Here is an 18,229-nt window from a genome sequence, read left to right on the forward strand (position 1 = left end):
TGATGCCACATACCGCACAGCCACATGCATCTGCATGTGACCAGATGGTCCTAAGAGGGTATTAGAAGAAAGTAAATAAACAAACAAGCACCTGCCCTCAACTTGGCCCCTGATGGCCAATTTGACCTCATTATGTGAGCAAGACCCACCAGCCAGGTCTGTAGAACACCAGCAGGCATTAGCCAAATCCCCACTTCTTGCCAACGTACAGTGCTTCATGGACAGAGAAAGTGGTATTTTCACTATGGATCTTTGCTGAAAAGAATTATATAGTCTCTTTCTTTTGCTGTGAAATTCAAAGGAGCATATTTTCCAGCACTGACCAGTTCCAAGGGGAAGCTTGCTCTAGAAACGTTGCTTCACAGAAGACCTATAAAAAAAAACACCTGACCCCTTCAGGCCATCAACAAAAGCCCAGAAACATGACACTAACATACACCTCATGTTTGCAAGCAAAGCAATCCATCTCTGCAACTGCAGGATGACTCTAGTGCCAAAAATACAAGCTACCCTTCCTTTCTTCCTTCCTACTCATGATCCTGCTGACAAAAGGCCTGATCCAAAGCTAGTATTCTCAATGGGAATACTACTAGTAGTATGACAGTATACTGGAATACTACAATACTGGTATTCTAATTAGGAATCAACACAGTTAAAATGCCACAGAAAAAGTATATGTATTTTTATGTTGCACTTCCAGCTTCTTTACAGGATATCCTGGTTTGAATGCACTGAAAAGTAAAGTATTTTTTAGAGCATTTCTCCCTTTGGAACACTAGTCAGTTTTGGTTACATAATTATTTATACATCAAAGCACAAGTGAAAAAAAAAGCTGCAAACTTTGTTTAGTACAGATTCATAGTGAAAATGTACACAGGAGTGCTGCACAAGGAGTTGCTATGTAATGTTGAAATTCAATGTGCTGATGCCAGGCTGCCCTTCAGTACCTAGAATTCATCACTGTGTAGTGTCTGTCCTCCACTTACCACACGATTCAGATGGAAAAATCTAGTGGCCCACCCTGAACTGGTACCTTGGCAGTGCAATCTTTGGCTGCTTCAGGGGAGCTTCAGTTCAAACAAAAATACTCCAGATCTCTCTCATCTTGGGTTACTTTCCTCCCTCTCTTCTGGAGTTTAAATATTCTCCTGCATGTCCATCTAAAAGAACAAGGACAAATTCTGAACATTTTCAAGTTGATTAAGTAGTAAAAATTACTATTTGTGACGAGCACTGCAAAGTAGCTAGAGTCCATCACATAAGTGTAAGAATGTACAGCTTGATTATTTAATAGTTGACTATGAGTTTTGCTCATAGTAGATTCACTGAATAGTGAGCAGAGGACACAACCACCTCTCCCATACCAGCTACACAGGGCAGATGCTACTGCATTTGTTCAGTGAAAACTCAACTGGTTAGGACAACACCACACAACCCTTTAACAGGTGTAATTTAGGCAAAATCTTAGCAGTCTTAGCTTCTTAAGAGTGAAGTGACTTGTATCAGCACAAGACTGAATTTTTTGCCCATTCCATTTTTACTAGAGTGAAGTCAGAACATATCTATGATGGGCTGGAAGGGACTTCATCATCCAGTCTAACCCTCTGCCTGAGGCAGGATCATCCCTATCCAAACCACCATATAGAAATCATAATCTAAACTCTACTTAAAACTACCATCAATCCTGACTCAACAGACCCAAAACCCTAACCTGCCGCAGGTAAAGCAAGGGAACCATGGCAGCCAATGTCTCGCTTCTATGAAATGTTGCCAATATACCCTCAAGGGCTAGGGACAAGCATTCAAAAAGCCCGAGCCCGAGTTAATTCAACCTTTGCAGGTTAGTCTAACCTGCAGAGAGTAAACCAGTTTGCAAGTGGACAGATGTTTGGCACATGCCTGTAGTGGCTCAGGCCAGAAGCCTGCGGGTGCTAGAGCAGTCATTCCCTTCCGACAGGGAAGCTGAGCTGAGGGAAGCGTGGCCAGGACCAAGCAGGCCGGAGTTAGGCTGAAGAGAGGTTTAAACCCCCACCTCGGCCTCCAGGGTTTGGAGGATGAGAGAAAAGGAAGAAGTGAGGAGATCCCTGTCTGCCCCAGCAGCTCCCTCACAGCTGGGAGCAATCCTCACACACAGGGCTGCCCAGCCCCAGAGAGGAACTCTTCCCCCTCCTCCCTCTCCCCCAACACCACGGGGTGCAAAGGGAGGCTTTGTTCAGTGCCGGGGGGGGGGGCTTCCCCTTCCTCTTCTCCCGTGCTGCCTTGGGTTGGGGAGAGGAGCACTGATAGGCTGCTCAGTCCTGGAGTGGGTCTCTTCCCCCTGCCTCTCCCCTACTACTGAGAGGTGGGGAGGGTGGCCTCCATGTAATGCTGCCTGGCCCCAGATGTGGACTCTTCCCCAACCCTCCCCCACCCCCCACCGTGGGGCAGGGATGGGGGCTCTGTGCAGGCTGTCCTACCCCAGCGGTGGTTCTGGCCCTGGCAGAGGTGGGGGCTCTGTTCAGTGCTGGGGAGGGGGAACTATTTCCCCCCCTCCTCCTCTGCCCCTCGCTCCCCACCATCACAGGACAGAGAGGGGCAGTGCTTGCAGTGCTCTCCAGCCTGACCCAGCCCAGCCAGGGCACTGGGAGAGGCTTTAATGGAGACGCTGCTACTGGAGGGTGGCCCCAGCCCAGTGGTCTAGCCTGGTCTGGCCTCACTCAGCCCCAGCTAAGGCAGCTGCTTGGTGGAGCTGGGCCACCCCTGGCAGATGCAGCTCAGTGATGGGGAGGCCAGCACAGCCAGGCAGCTTCTTTCCCCATCAGTGAGCGCAGCCCGGCATGTGCGGCCAGCGGCTGGCTAGGCAGTGCTTACCCAGTGCCCACCATGGTGCCTCTGAGCAGGCCTGGGCCAACCCCAGCACCTGCGGCTCTGTTAAAGCCTCTCTGTGCTCCAGCTGGATTCATAGTGATGGAACTTGAGAGCCAAATGGAGAAGCTCCAGGGATCAACGTTCCTGGCTGGGGCAAGTCGCTGTCACCAGACGTGCAGGCATTGGTGAGGCGGCTGAAGGAGGGCATCAGGAAGCATCTGGATCCATTGCAGTCCAGTACAGTCCACATTCTGCTCCTCCCCCTCACCCCTCTACAAGGTGAGGGGGGACTCTGTGCAGCACTATCCAGCTGCAGGGAACAGCTGTAACAGCCACAGCCACAGGGGCTGAAGGGCAAGAGTCCCCCTCTGGGGCCAGGCAGCCTCGCATACAGCCCCCGCCTCCTAGCCCTGGGGGGCAGGAGGAGGAGTATTCCCCCTGCAGCCCCTCAGAAAGCCCCCCCTCCCCACTCTGGGGGCAGGAGGCCAGGGGGGAAAGAGTCCCCTCCAGCACAGAGCCCCCCTCTGCCTCACAAAACAAGTGTCCTGGCATGGCGCCGCTAAGGTGAACTGGGCAGGAAGAAGGGTTAAATCCTTCCTCCGTCCCTTCTGCCCTGTAGCCAGGGTCTGCCAGCCCCAGGGACCACTGCCACAGCCCCCTCCCCTCTGCTCCCTGGCTGACAGGCAGACCCCGGCTGCAGTGGGGGGCCTTAATGGGGCCATGCTGCCCGGTGTCAAATTATGTCCCATCCTTGCCCTAGCTAGAGAGCAGAGGGGCAGAGTCAGCCCAGCTCTGGAGCAATGTTCCTGCTGGGACCAAAGCCAGAGGTTCCCAGATAGAAGATCTTACCCTGCTGCTCAGGGTCAAATCAATTGCCATATTTGCGGTTAGAAAGAAATTTAACACCATGGTCATATTGGTATGGACTGTGGGGGTTTTGCCTTTCCCTGTAGCATGGGGTGTGGCCCTCTACTCTTGGCTAGGGACAGATATTACACATAAACTAGTTTAAGTGATCAGAAACTGGTTTAAACCTGTAACAGAACAGATGTTCAGTGCACATGAACCAGTTTGAAAATGGCTGAAACTGGTTTGAGACTTAACTGATATAGATCAAACCAGTTTATGCAATGTCTGTCCCAGACCCCTTCCTAGTTTAAGTTAAACCAGACACCCCCAGCATCCCAGCATGCTTTCTGGGCTGGGCTGGGCTGGGCTGGGCTCTCTGCTCCACAGCAGAGCTGGCCCCTCCCCTTTGTTCCCTGGCTGGAGCTGCGGCAGTGACTGCAGTTGTCTGCCTCACTTGTTCTCCCCTCACCACTCACTGCTAAGCAGGGATTTCCCCTTCCCCTCAGCCTTACATGGACATCTCTCAGCATTAGCTAGCATACCACATGCTGACTATGGTCCATGCTGTGGCAGAAAGGACAAAGGAAGACAGGACTGTGCCACTTAGGGATCTTTGGAGCTAATCAACATGTCAGCTGGTAACTTTCCCCCATTCCTTCATTGGAAAAAGTTGTTTAAGAAGAGTTTGAACTAATGAGAGGTTTTTGTTTTGCTGATGGGGTGATAAGTGCTCCCTGCTGTATAGCTAAATGCTATGTAAATCCCAGCTGGCTCCCTTGCTGGCCAGCGAGGGGGAAGTGGGGATACTCCTCCCTAATCAGAGTATCCTACCAGGGCCTGGCCACACCCCAGCTCAGCTCAGCATCGTGAAAGGGAAGGGAGGGCTGCAATAGCATGCGCCTGCATTTTTTCAGGCCAGAGTGGATGTCTTCACGTTTACAAACTGATTCAGCCTAGGCAGGTTAGACTAACCTGCAAAGATTGAATGAACTCAGGCTCAGGCTTTTTGAATGTCTGTCCCTAGCCATATAGTGCAGGGGGGGGAGAGCAGGGGGGTGCAGGGGCAACCAGCAAAACCCAGAAGTAAGGAAAATACCTCTGGTAAAAACAGGCATAGATATGCCTAGATCATCCTTGATCAGTAGCTGTCCAACCTCTTCTGGAGTACCTCCAGTGATGGAGAGTCCACAGTTTCCCTGGGCAGTCTATTCTACCACCACACCATGCTAATAGTGAAGAAGTCTTCTGTAGTAAAACATGTTGCCAATCTGCACCCCAAGAACAGACTCAAATATTCAAAAATGCCTCACAGCCAATCAATGGGCCTTTATAATCCAAATGCCTGAGTCATTTATGGAAAAGGGACTTACCCTCCTTAGTGAAGAACTTGTAAATGTTTTGTTTATTTTAGCAGCATATGAAAAAGCAATTTTAAGATGCAATGAGATCTCCTAATGTAGCAATAGCTACTATAAACAGTGATCAATATCTAGGCTCCAATTCTACAAATGAATCCCAGAAAAGCAGACCATTATGCGAAGTCAGTTAGCACATATGCATGACCCTACTGTAAACTATTCACAGGGTCAAGGTCTACAAGGCAGCATAGCAGACATCTACCACACACCTATATTGGCTTCTACAGTATTAAGAATAAGATCTCAATTAATAGCATGGTAATGCAACTATTTCTAGTAGCTTTTACTGTGCGTAATCTACAGAGAGACCTATTCTAAACATTTGTACCTTATTTATCATAAATTATATTGACAATTATTGAGATGACCTATACAAAACACCATACACACCCTGCACATTCTGTAGGACTACTGAAATATGCAGTTCTGCATGTACAGGAATTCAGCTTTTTAATCAAGTTATTGAGCAAACTCGGATCTTGTGGGACAAGACACCAGAAAAAGGATTGCCTGCTGTCTCCATTATTATTTGCTGATAGTTTGGTAACAGTCTTGACTCAATATTTATTGTGTTCCACAGTTGTTATAGTGGCATGAATTAAGAATTGTTCTGCATTTTACAAGAGACAGCCTTGCCATCACAATGGTCAACATCAGAGCTAAAAAGATTTATAGTATGAAACTAACATCTGCAAAATCATCTTCCAATTAAATATGGCTGAAGAAAACAGGGGTTCAGTATTACTGTTTTCATAGCATTTATGCTTTCATCCATGTTCTTGATAGTGTAGTACAGAAACACGCTTGATGTCCACCAGTTTTTCCGAATTCTTCAGCTAGCGGAAGTATTATCATCTATTTTATTATTCTATTGGGAAGAACTCAGTGATGTGACAACAGGCCAAGGCACAGTACATACTCCAAGAACTGAATTCATCTGCTGTTTTCAATTAGACATTTCAATATCTAAAAACCAGGAATTCCCTATTCTAACATTTTGTATTAACTATCTGCTGCACAAGCCACCAGCATGCTGGCTGGTAGCTTATGATGTTTAACACCAACAACTAGTTGCATAAAATTATGGTTACAAGCTCTGGGCAAAACTACACAATCTGTAAATATGAAAAGGCTTTGTGCTAACACTGTCAATGGTAGTGCCTCTCTCTTTTCTTCCATCTTTTCTTTTTCCAGCATTTCCTAAAAAGCTTTACCAACTGCTGTATTTACATATCTTTTGTAGAAAAAACTCACAATACCGAACTATGGAATTGCAACTAAACCTTAAAGACACTAAACCCAAAGAAAAAGTTATGAGTTAATTTCTGTTCATGTGGTGATAAATGGACAGAAGGTAAGAGGTCTTTTTTCTGGATCTTTAATTGATACCAGAAATAACTGTTGATTTGGAAAAAAAAACTTCCCTGAAGCAGTTTTATTCAAGGACATGTGGCTGTGGTAGACAAATACTACTTCCTCCATAAAAAGAAAACCAGCATGCCATATACAACCTCTCTTGGCAATAAACATTGTGTAGTTTGATACATAACATTCCAATGTACATGAAATTCATGAGTTCTTCCAAGCAGCACAAACCCTTCAAAATCTTGTGGCTTAAAAATCAAGATTTTTGTGGTTACATTTCAAATCAAATATTTACTGGATCCATCATTCTCTTCTTTTATCTCTAAATTGTATTTTAGTATCTGACATGCAAGTTGGTCATATTGTTGATATTTGTATTTTTAATATTTGTACAGCGATGATTTGGAGAGCTGCTAGTATTTATTTAAAACAGCAATTTAAAAAATAATTTTCAGCATTTCAATTCACTTCAAAATTACTTTAATGTGGGCAGAAAGCAAAAGACAACTGCTGGAAGTGGATATAATATGTTACTACCAAAAAGATATGAAAAAAGGGAAATAGTCTCAACTGGCCTTCAGATGTGGTGTGAAGGACTGCATAACAAAAGATAAGATTTCAAAATGAAGGTCCTGATTTAGTAACGTGCTTAAGCACATGCTTAACTTTACATAGGCAAATAGTCTTAGTGAACAGAAAAAGAATATCCATGTTTAGTTAGACACACAATTAAATATCAGACTATATGAGGGCTAAAATACCTTTTTGGGCATTAAAAATATAATTATTATGCTTCATTCCATATATAATCAGTTCTTTACTAGAGAGAGGTAGTTAACCATGTTAGCCTGGCAGAGTACAGGGTAGAACTGCACTTTAGACTAATTCAGAAATGCATCAAGCTTTTGTAAGCAGCAGCTCATAATGGCCTTGTACAGATGTTCAGTTTTTCCTGGGAGAGTCTCTGCTCTCTCGAGAAAAGCCACAAGTGAACAGATGTTCAGGCTTTTTCTACCAAACTAAAAATGGCCGCTCCAGGAGAAAAATAACCTGGGAACAATCATGGTTAAATGACTCCCAGGAGCGTTTCTCCTGGGAAAGCAAATGTTTATGCTATTTGTCAAATACTTTGTTAGTTCTTTACTAGACAGTGCGCTACATTAAAATATGCCATCCACTTATCCTGCAAGCATTTCCCCCAAGTGCTTCGTTTTATGACTGGCTTCAACTTCAAAAGTGGACAACTTCCTTAGATAACATATTAGTTAGATTCCATGCATAAGTGCGCACAGGGTTGGGAGTTTAAAGTGAGCTGGAATTATTCGGCAAACTCTGCTGCAGCTGCAGTAGTTGATACAATTTCAAAGAATATTCCAAGTTCTTATTATACATAACTTTCCCATCTCTACCCTATATCTTCAAAGGCATATCAGCCCTAGAAAAGGAAACTTTACTAAAACTCATTGAAGGAGTATTCCACTACAAAAACTAATTTACTTCCTTTGCTTCTATGCTTACAGACATTGCAAAATATTGCTGTACAAATATATCATACTTTCACTGTTTAGCCATCTGTATATCAACAATGATATCCAACTGAGGTAGCACTCAACTTGTGGCAACAACTCACATTGCTCAGACCCTAGCACCTTAATGGGTATGAAGCATCTGACACTGGAAAAAAAATCTATAGAAAAGTACATCCTTAGCCAGAAGTGAGGCTTTTATTTACAACATGCCCTAGGGAGATCACTGACTTACAAAAAGTAGCAACTCAAAGAACAATTCAGAAATGAAAAGCTTTACCTTTTTGAGTACTAAAACTAAATAGTAAATTGCATCTTAAAATATATGGCTGTACTGAAATACTGAAAAGCACACTGTACATTTTGGCTTGAATACAAGCAGGCAGGACGCACTGATACATTCTTACCTTTTTTTTTTTTTAAGAGGACAATGAATACCCCGTGCCATAAAAACCTGAACAGTATTTTCATAACTGCATTATTATGCAAGTCGCATCAAAACCTTAGAAATAATAAAATAGTGGCATTTCTATCTTGCACATAATTCTGTGGTTATTGATTTATGAGTCAATCTGCAATTTTACTTTGATGCTTTTCTGTCCACTGTTAATAATACATTAGAGTTGTGATAAATGCTAGAACAACGTAATTTATGTTAAGCTTTTACAAACACTGCATGAAAGCTTGGGATTATTGACAGCATGACCATTTAGATTTGCTCATTTATCTTGTCTGCAAACACTCCTATGCCAAGTAATGCATTCAGATTAAGAGGCAATTCATTACAGAACCAGTCTCTAAACAATACACCTTTTACTTAATTCTCTTGGGCATTAGTTGTATGATGGAATTCATGCTTATCCCAGTATAGCTACGTCTGTCATAGCTTCAGAATAAATCCCTTATTTTCAGGGGGTTAGGAAACTACCATACAAATTCACTACAGCACAAATTACCATAGAAAGTTTGCTACCAGAAAGCATTTTACCTTAAAAACGTGCAGCTAGCTGGTTTAGTTATACAAGTGTAAATGAAATACAAGGTGACTGCCAATTGAAGATATTTTGTTTAAATGGCTTTGTTTTAAACTGCTTATTTTTTCCTTTTATTAGATTTTTTTTTTAATTAAACAAGTTGTAAAACAGGGTAACGCTGTTTCCAAGATGCAAAGTTCTCACATCTGAAAAATCCAAGTAATGTAAGTATAATGGTTTCATATGTTTGTACAAATTGACCCAAGAGACAATGGATCATTAAATTGCAAACTAAGGAAGATTTACACAACAGACACTAACAACTCTTAAAATAGGCATTATACGCTATTGATCACTTCCAAATAATCCACTTTCAAATAAATGTCGAAGTACTCATTTGAAAATAAGCACACGTGTCAAAACACCTGTTTACACACTACAGCACAAGGTGTCTTTCGGTACCATTACCAAACAGTAATAACATAACTGTACTTTGTACTCAGATGCCTTTTTTCATCCGATTACAAAGTGGTTTAACAAGCTGGTCAAGTATCAGCATTAACCCTGTAAATGTAAGGAAACTAAACCATCGACGAGTTAGGCAACTTGTCCTTAGTTCAATGGAATTAACTCAGATTCTCACATGCATAATTGACAGTTTTTTGGCCAGAGGTGTGAAAAAGTGAGAAAAATGACTTTGGCAAAGAAGAAAGAGAAGGGTTTGAAAGTAAAGTAACACATTTACTTCTTTCAAGTATGAAAATTGCTCAGAAATTATTCTGAGAGAAAACATGGAAAATAGAAAAGGATGCACCACAATAATCTGGAAGAAAAGGATGGGAAATGAATTGAAAATAAAAAGGAGAGAGGATAAAACAACCCAAAAGCAAAGGAGATCAGCTCCAAAATCTGAGATTAAAAAAAGCTAACATGATGTACAGAAATGGATTGCAAACATTAATTCAAGGCTATATTCTTAAATCAATGAAACTGACACTTACTCATGTATACCTATTAACACAAATAGGCATTACAAATAGTAGAGGTTTCCCTTGTTCTAGGGACAGTAATTACACATAAACCAGAATAAGTAATCAGAAACCAATCTAAACCTGTAAAAGAACAAAAGTTCAGTGCATGCAGACCAGTTTAAAATGGCCAAACTGGGTTGAAGATAGACCTAGATGGGTCCTACCTGCACCTGTAACACTCCCCAAACCCTGGTCTGCCCTGCGGTGAGAGCAGAGAAAGATTTCCCCTCCTGACTCCTTCCCCCACATGCTCCAACAGACCAGGGCTCAGGGGACCCTGGGTTGGGGCAGGAGAATTGAACTGAGGCATGGAGTACCCCTCCAGCACGTGGGCAGATACCTGGCCCCAAGGGCCAGCACCGACCTGGAGGACTGCTCCCCCTCTCCCACCTGCAGGGTCAAGGCTGAGCTGCAGCCTAACCACATGGGAGGGAGAAGAGTAAATTCCCCTCTGCTCCCATGGCAGGGCAGACCAGAGCTTGGGGGACCCCAGCCAGCTATGGGGGCTGGCATCTTGATGGGGGGTGGTGTTCCTTTTCTTCCCTCCCCCGCAGTGTGTGGGGAAAGCAGGAGGTTAGGGCTATGTGCTGGGCAGCTAATCAGAGATGGCCCCTGCTTGGCTGGGCTTAGCTATGGTCAGCAGGCTCGAAGGCATGCTCTAGTACCCCCGCCTTCTGGTCTGGGCCAGTGCAGGTATCTGGCTGCCTTTTCCAACTGAAAAGTGAATGTGAGTTCAGCTCATTATCAGTCCAATCTATGCAATTCAGAGAAACCTGTGAAGATTGAATTGATTCCAGCTTGGGCTTGCTGACTGTCTGTTAAAGTGAACAGAGTAAGAGGCTTCTAAGGTGTAAGACATTATTTCATGTATACACATTACAATTTCACTGGTATAAATGACTGGAAACCAATCTATACCCATAACAGAACAGAAGTTTGGCACACAGACTAGTTTAAAAATCGCAGAACCCAGTCTAAGATCCTCTCCCCTCCCCTCCCCACCAAGTGGCATGTTCTGTTTGGTACCCATCTCAACTATGCCACTTACAGAAAAACACAGTCACTTAGATCAATTCTGCTTCAAGCGTTTTGAATGTCTGTACCTAGCATATGGGACATGATGATGGAATTGAGTGATTAGGTGAGAACAGTATAGGTTCCACTGACTTTCTACAGGTCTTTCACCTCTAAATTCACTTTTCAAAATCCCACCAGCATTGCTTGCAGTCTCACAGTCAAATTCTTTGAGTACTTCCACAATAGAGCCTTTTTCCAGGAAGCATGTAATTTGATAATAAAATATTTGAACAAGGCTGAAGGCTGCACTGTCCATCCATCAGGCTATTACATATGAATCCCTATGTAACGTGTACTGCTATAGGAAACAGATAAATAGCTAACAAATCTACTTTTTCTTTCTTTTACCCACCACACTGCTTGCTGTAATCCATTCACCAGCAGGAGTCTCATTCAAATGAGCCTCCTAAGGATAAAAGTTCCCATCCTGCATAGAAAACTACAGCAGATAAGTCTGATTAAGACAACACAGAGGGTGTGTGTTTTTATCAGTTTTTTAGCCCCAGCTCTCTACTTTACATTTCCTAAGCTAATGAAATTTTCTAAGTCAGAAATAAAGAGAAAACTAGCAGCCATGCCTATTTTAAAACCTAGTTTCCAGGTTTTTGTTACATTCCTAAACTTTATCCATTCAAGCTAAAATTTTCCATACCATGTGTCTGTCTCACATTGACTTAGAAAAAAACCAAACCAAAACAAACAAACAAAAACTATAGAAGAAATAATTCAACCATTTCCCAGAATCAGGTTAAGGGAACCCGCGTACAGACTGATTACTGAGCAGCTATAACAACCCCATGCTTAGAAGTAGGGATTTGAAGTTAGGAAGGGGCTGTTTCTTGGGCCAGAGAAAGTATCCCTGTGAAAATTCACCAAAATCTGAACAAGCAGCAAGCCTCTAAAAATCATTTTCATAAGTTCACAGAGTTTAAGGTCGGTAAGGATCATTAGGTCCATGTAGTTTGAGCTCATGTAAATTATAGGCCACTAAATTTCAATTACTTCCCAACTGAACCGGATAACTTATATTTAACATTTTCAAGACAGACATACATTCTTTGTTTTATCATGAGAAGACAGAAAATCCACCACTTCCCATATACCAGTATATTGTTCCAGTGGTTAATCATCTTTATCCTTCAAAATCTGTATCTTATTTCTAATTTGAATTCGTCTAGCTCCAGCTTCCAGCCTTTGTTTCTTATCCCTTTCACCATTAGATTACAGAGCTCATTAATACCAACTATATCATCCCCATGAATGTACTCAGACACTAATCAAGTCTCCACACAATCTTCTTTTTGATAAGATCACCAGATTGGGCTCTTTAAGTCTCTCCATATAAGGCATTTTTCTAGCTCTTGAATCGTTTTTGTGGCTCTTTTCTGCAGCCTTCCCAGTTTTTCAATGCCCTTTTAAAATGGGAATACCAGAATGATAGGCCTCATTTTAATTGCAGTCTTCCCAACAAGATAGAGCAGTACTTCTTGTCAGTTGTTCCTACTCACTGTTTGCCTGTTACATATTCAAGGATGGCACTGGACTTTTTTTGTCATAATACTGCACCAAGAGCTATCAATGGATTGCTTTTCCACTGTGATCCCTAAACCCTCTTCCAAAGTTACTGTTGTCCAAGACAGTCATTCTGTAGGTACAACACAAATTCTTTATTTCTTTTTATCTAGCTACATTAAAAACATGTTTGGCCTGAACTGACTTACCAAGCAGTCCAGATCAATCCATAACACTTGCATTATCTACCCTTCTACAACTCTGTGTCATCTGCAAATTTTGATTCAGCAACAGTTTTATATTTACTTCCAAATCACTAGAGCCATTAAGGAGACTCAGACTTAGTACTGAATTGTGCAGAACCCCATAATCGATGTGACAAGTGGAAGATTATTAGAGTTGTATGCTTAAATTCTCTAAGGGTTGCATTTTTACTGAACATACTCTGTCCCAGGGCTGTACAGTTTGAACAGGACTCTCCTTGCAATTTCTTCTGTAGATGCCAGGAGTCACTGTAAAACCAAGCTTTGGAAATGAGAAAGGACCTGTCTCCACCTTCTACAAAGTGTTCTCCTAGCTGGCATTCAAGCATCATGAAGAAGTTAAGACCACAGAAGACTGAAAAGCAAAGGGGGAAGTCACAGGATAGTTTTAAACTCTCATGCTAGAAACAGTTTCTATAAATTATGCTGCCTGTATATAATAGGTGAAGGTATGAGAGAGAGGCATGTACTTGGCATGAATATGATATAACCTACATAAAATCTACTTGTCATTTCACTGTCCAGAAGTAATGTAACCAAACCAAAAACTCTTGCCAATAAAACCTTTATGCCATGCTACATCACCGTGTCTGCCTACACATAAATCTTCCATGTGTATGTTTGCAAGAACTGTTGTTCATTGTATATGAACATTTATAATTATATTTAAAAAATCCACTGTGCCATACTGAAAATCTTTCAAAACAGACTATAAAAACTGTCAAACACTGCTATCATTTCCATTCAACCACTGGCCCATGCAGTACAAAAATACTCCAGGAACTGGCTATGAAACACTTGCAGTTAATGGCAGGTGATTTCAAATTTCGTACTCATTTCCTTCAGTTCTTTAGGATTTCATGCACTTCTGCATTTTCAGCCACTTGCATAAACTATAGGCCTTATATAAAACAAAAAGAGCAAGAAAACAAGCTATTCCACATATAGCGCTTTTTTCTTCCTGATACCAATTGCCTTTCCCTACCATTAAATTCAATGGGCATGAGAACACTCAGTGACTCTCAGGAGACCTTCATGATCTGGCAGGGTCAGACCTTAGTTCAAGGGATCTGGATATATATTTGCCCTTTAGATCAGAGGGACCTGCTTATGTGGAGGGAGAAAAAATAACTCCCTATCTCACATCAGGTTCAGTGACATAGGGGCATTGAGTATTGGGTCTGAAATTGCACTCTGATAAGTACAAACATTGTATTTCAGGGTGAAATTCTGCCTTCACTTATATCAGTAAAGTCAATATTGTTACTCCAGAGTATGCAATACAAGCAGAAACTGGCCCAGTGTAAAATCACATGCACGTCAGCTAATGAATGCTGTTGATGGAGAATACCTTATATTATAAAAGTAAATGAGATTCTCCCCCCTCTCCCACATATACCACGCTAAAAATAGAGTAATTTTTTTCCCTAAAACAAATGTCAGTAACTACCATGAAGAAAAGATTACTTAAAATTAGGAAGATTACACCACAATGCAAGAGAAAAAAAAAAAAAAAAAAAAAATCAGAAAAAAAAAAAAACGAATTACCTTGGTCTTATTTTTCATTAGAAAAAGCAGATTTCCTTTCAGACGGCACCATCTCTCTCTCGGTTCTGTATGCAAAGAAGTGAGAGATTAATAAAAACAACCTTTTGTCTTCGCACATTAAATGCTTCTTAAAGAAGATGCATTAGTAATAAAGGTCAAAGAAGAAATCTTAAAAAAAAGGCTTCATTCAGTAGCTGCCTATGTACAACATGCTGTTAAATGCCAGGTAACATCCCAGAAGGTTTCTTCTACCCCGCAGCTGAGAGAATTGGTGACTGCAGCATATATTCAGCTATGTTTTCTTTGCTTCTCTCCCTTTCTTCACATGGGAGCAGAAACTGGCACTTTAGCATGGAACAGCTTTTGGTTCCATCATTTCAACAGATAAATCTTACTGGGACATAATATTTACTATTTCACTTGGATTATGACAAATTGAACTCATCTGAATTTACGATTATCTGAAAACACCAAATGAGAACTAAAATATTTATATAAGCTTTCTAGTTTTGCTATCTTACCATTCCTTGACAGAAAAATGAACAGTGTTACAGTGCATGATTTCTGTATACTCAAACTCTTTTAAAGAGAGGAAAAATGTCAGAGATTAACTTTCCAAAAATAATCTTTATTCAAAAGAGATGCATGTTACTAAACTCATCTGTATTTCAAAATGCAGCCTGATATATTGAGTTACCTTCCTACAATTAAATCTTTATTGACAAAAACAGGCTATGTAGATACAACAAACAAAAAAAACAACCCCCCCCCACAAGTCTGGAAGGGACATAAAACCTTCTGTTTCAGGAAATAGCCCTTACCAAATTAGAAGCTGATTTAAGAAAACCTGTGCCTTCTGGGTAGGTTACTTTATGGGATTTTTCTATGGGATCATTGCACCTTTTTGGAAATAGCCACTAAAGACAGGATATTTGATTAGGTGGATTGCAAGTTCTAATGAAAACATTTCTTTGTCCTGATAATTTTACTGAAGTCAATTAAACTAGGCTTCAAAAATAATTTTGGCTACAGACTACTGGAAAGTGAGAAGCTTGCCTTTGTCAGCAATGGGTGTAATGATATCACATTCTTTAAATAACTTAGATTCTTAGTCCGTAAGTATAGGATAATACTCCTGAAGTACAAAGTTCAATACAACGTGGAATGGAACAGAATGAAGAAATGCGGTATTGTTACTTGAAGTCTGCAGACGGCTCCGGTACCTCTAGTGTTATATTTCACTCTAAAGCATTGGACAAGCATTTTAACAGTTTGAGTTCTACCTCTAGCCTGAAGTAAAACAGAGAAGAAAAGAATCAAACCAGTTGAATGTTGCTGCTGATCCTGGAAAAAGGTCTTTGCAGCAGCAGCAGCACTGAATTAATTCATTGGAATAGAAAAATCTAATGAAATGTCAGGCTTGAAGAGACAGGCTGCCTTCAGATGCAACAAGCATTTACTATCCACAGTCTGGTACAAGAAATGGTACCTATGGGCAGAATCCAGAGACCACAGCAAAGTTTGGTTTCTGTATTTCTCACTAGTGCACTGTCTGCAGGGGGAGCCTCACTCAGTCTTAGCTTGTCAGCTAAGAGATCAGGCTTGTTCCTGTGGTTGGTGAATATTTGCACCTCTTGTCTTCAAAACACACACACACACACACACACACACACACACACACACACACACACACACACACACACACACACACACACACACACACACACACACACACACACACACACACACACACACACACACACACACACACACACACACACACACACACACACACACACACACACACACACACACACACACACACACACACACACACACACACACACACACACTTACAGGGCAAGTGGGGGGAAAAAAAGCATATTCTCTATTGTGGGAATTACTGCATTAGGAATGATTTCACAGCTAAACAGGAGTGATTTTTTAACAACAGCCTAGGGAACAGACATTTATTTAAGCTTACTGGAAACTGAGATATATTAAGCACATTACCATGCAAGGCAACAGAAACCTGTATGGGAGAGGGTGGGAGGGCACTGGGCTACAAAAGTTTGCTGAAACAGGAAACGCTTTAACTTTTTTGTAAAACTGGAATTCTAGAAGCTCCTGATCATGAGTGGCAACTAAAAGTCATTACAATGCAGATCAGTATTTTCCCCAGAAAAATCATTTATTGGGCAAGCCTCAACAATTAAAAGCCATATGTTATATCGCACGTGCACACACCCATCCACCATAATGGCATACTTTATAAGAGCTGCTAGGTAAGTTAACTTAGCTACTGAAAATGTAGTTGACAGAAGTCATTGGACAAATAGCAAGAATAATTGGAGGACTGGACCAAAACAAATCTCATAAGGTTCAACAAGGACAAGTGCAAAGTCCTGCACCTAGGATTGGACAATCCCATGCACCAGTACAGGCTGGGGGCTGACTGGCTGGGCAGCAGCTCTGCAGAAAAGGACCTGGGAGGTACAGTGGACAAGCAGCTGAATATGAACCAACAGCGTGCCCTTGTCGTTGCCAAGAATGCTAATGGCATACTGGGCTGCATTAGTAAGAGTGTTGCCCGCAGATTAAGGAAAGCGATTATTCCCCTCTATTTGGCATTGGTGAGGCCAAATCTGAAGTACTGTGTCCAGTTTTGGGCCCCCCACTACAGAAAGGATGTGGACAAATTGGAGAGTCCAGTGGAGGACAACAAAAATGGTTAGGGAGGTGGGGCACATGGCTTCTGAGGAGAGGCCGAGGGAACTAGGTTTATTTAGTCTGGAGGAGAGAAGACTGGTGGGATTTAATAACAGTCTTCAGTTATCTGATTGGTGGTTCCAGAGAAGACAGAGCTAGACAAGGGATGGACAATTATTTCAGCTGGAGGGCCACTTAATGAGTTCTGGGGCAATGTCAAGGGTCACATTCATCTTTTCCCCCCTCTCACCGTCTCTCCCTCATCCTCCTTCTCTGTCTCTCCCTCTGTCCATGTCTCTGTCCCTCTATTCCTCTGTCTGTCTCTCGCTCTGTCCTCCCTCCTCCCCTCCCTCCAGAACACAAATGAAGTTGTAGTTCACTAAGAGCCTCAAGGCCCAGCTATGGACCCAGGCTGGGTGGGCAGCTGCATCAGTTTCAGCCAGGTTCTGGAAGGAGGGGGTGAGAGACAGAGAGACAAGAAGAGAAAGAGAGAAGCTGCCACCCACCTACAGCAGCTCCTGCCTGGGTCCACAGTTGATGCCTCTGGCAGGCAGATGGGTCAGGGCTCTGGGCAGGAGCTTCCACCACACTGGGAGGGTGGTGGATTAGCTGTGGACACCTCTGGCAGGTTCTGCATCCAGGCTCCCCAATCTGCCCATTGCATCCACAGCTGACACTGCTGCCCACCCCACTGTGGGGGAAGCTCTGCCCAGATCCTCAGCTGATGTCTGAGCCAAAGCAGTCCCCAACACCTGCCCAGTACCCTGCAGCAGCTGGAGCCACTGGCCGCCCGCAAACCAGATCCACTGAGTTGGTGGCTATCCACTTGCAGACTGGATTAAATCTGTTGCTGGACTAGATCTGGCCTGCAAGATGGATTTTGACCACCCCTGAGCTAGACTGTTCTCAGTGGTGGTGGATAACAGAACAAGAAGCAATGGTCTCAAGTTGCAGCTAGGGAAGTTTAGGTTAGATATCAGGAAAAAAAAACTCAGGGTGGGGGGGATAGTGAAATCACTGGAACAGGCTACCCAGACAGGTTGTAAAATCTCCATCCTTGTAGGTTTTTAAGACCCAAGCAGACAAAGCTTTGGCTTCGATGATGTAGTC

Source organism: Gavialis gangeticus, unplaced genomic scaffold, assembly GCF_001723915.1.
Source record: "Gavialis gangeticus isolate Ggan-Ray unplaced genomic scaffold, GavGan_comp1, whole genome shotgun sequence".
Lineage (NCBI taxonomy): Eukaryota > Metazoa > Chordata > Crocodylia > Gavialidae > Gavialis > Gavialis gangeticus.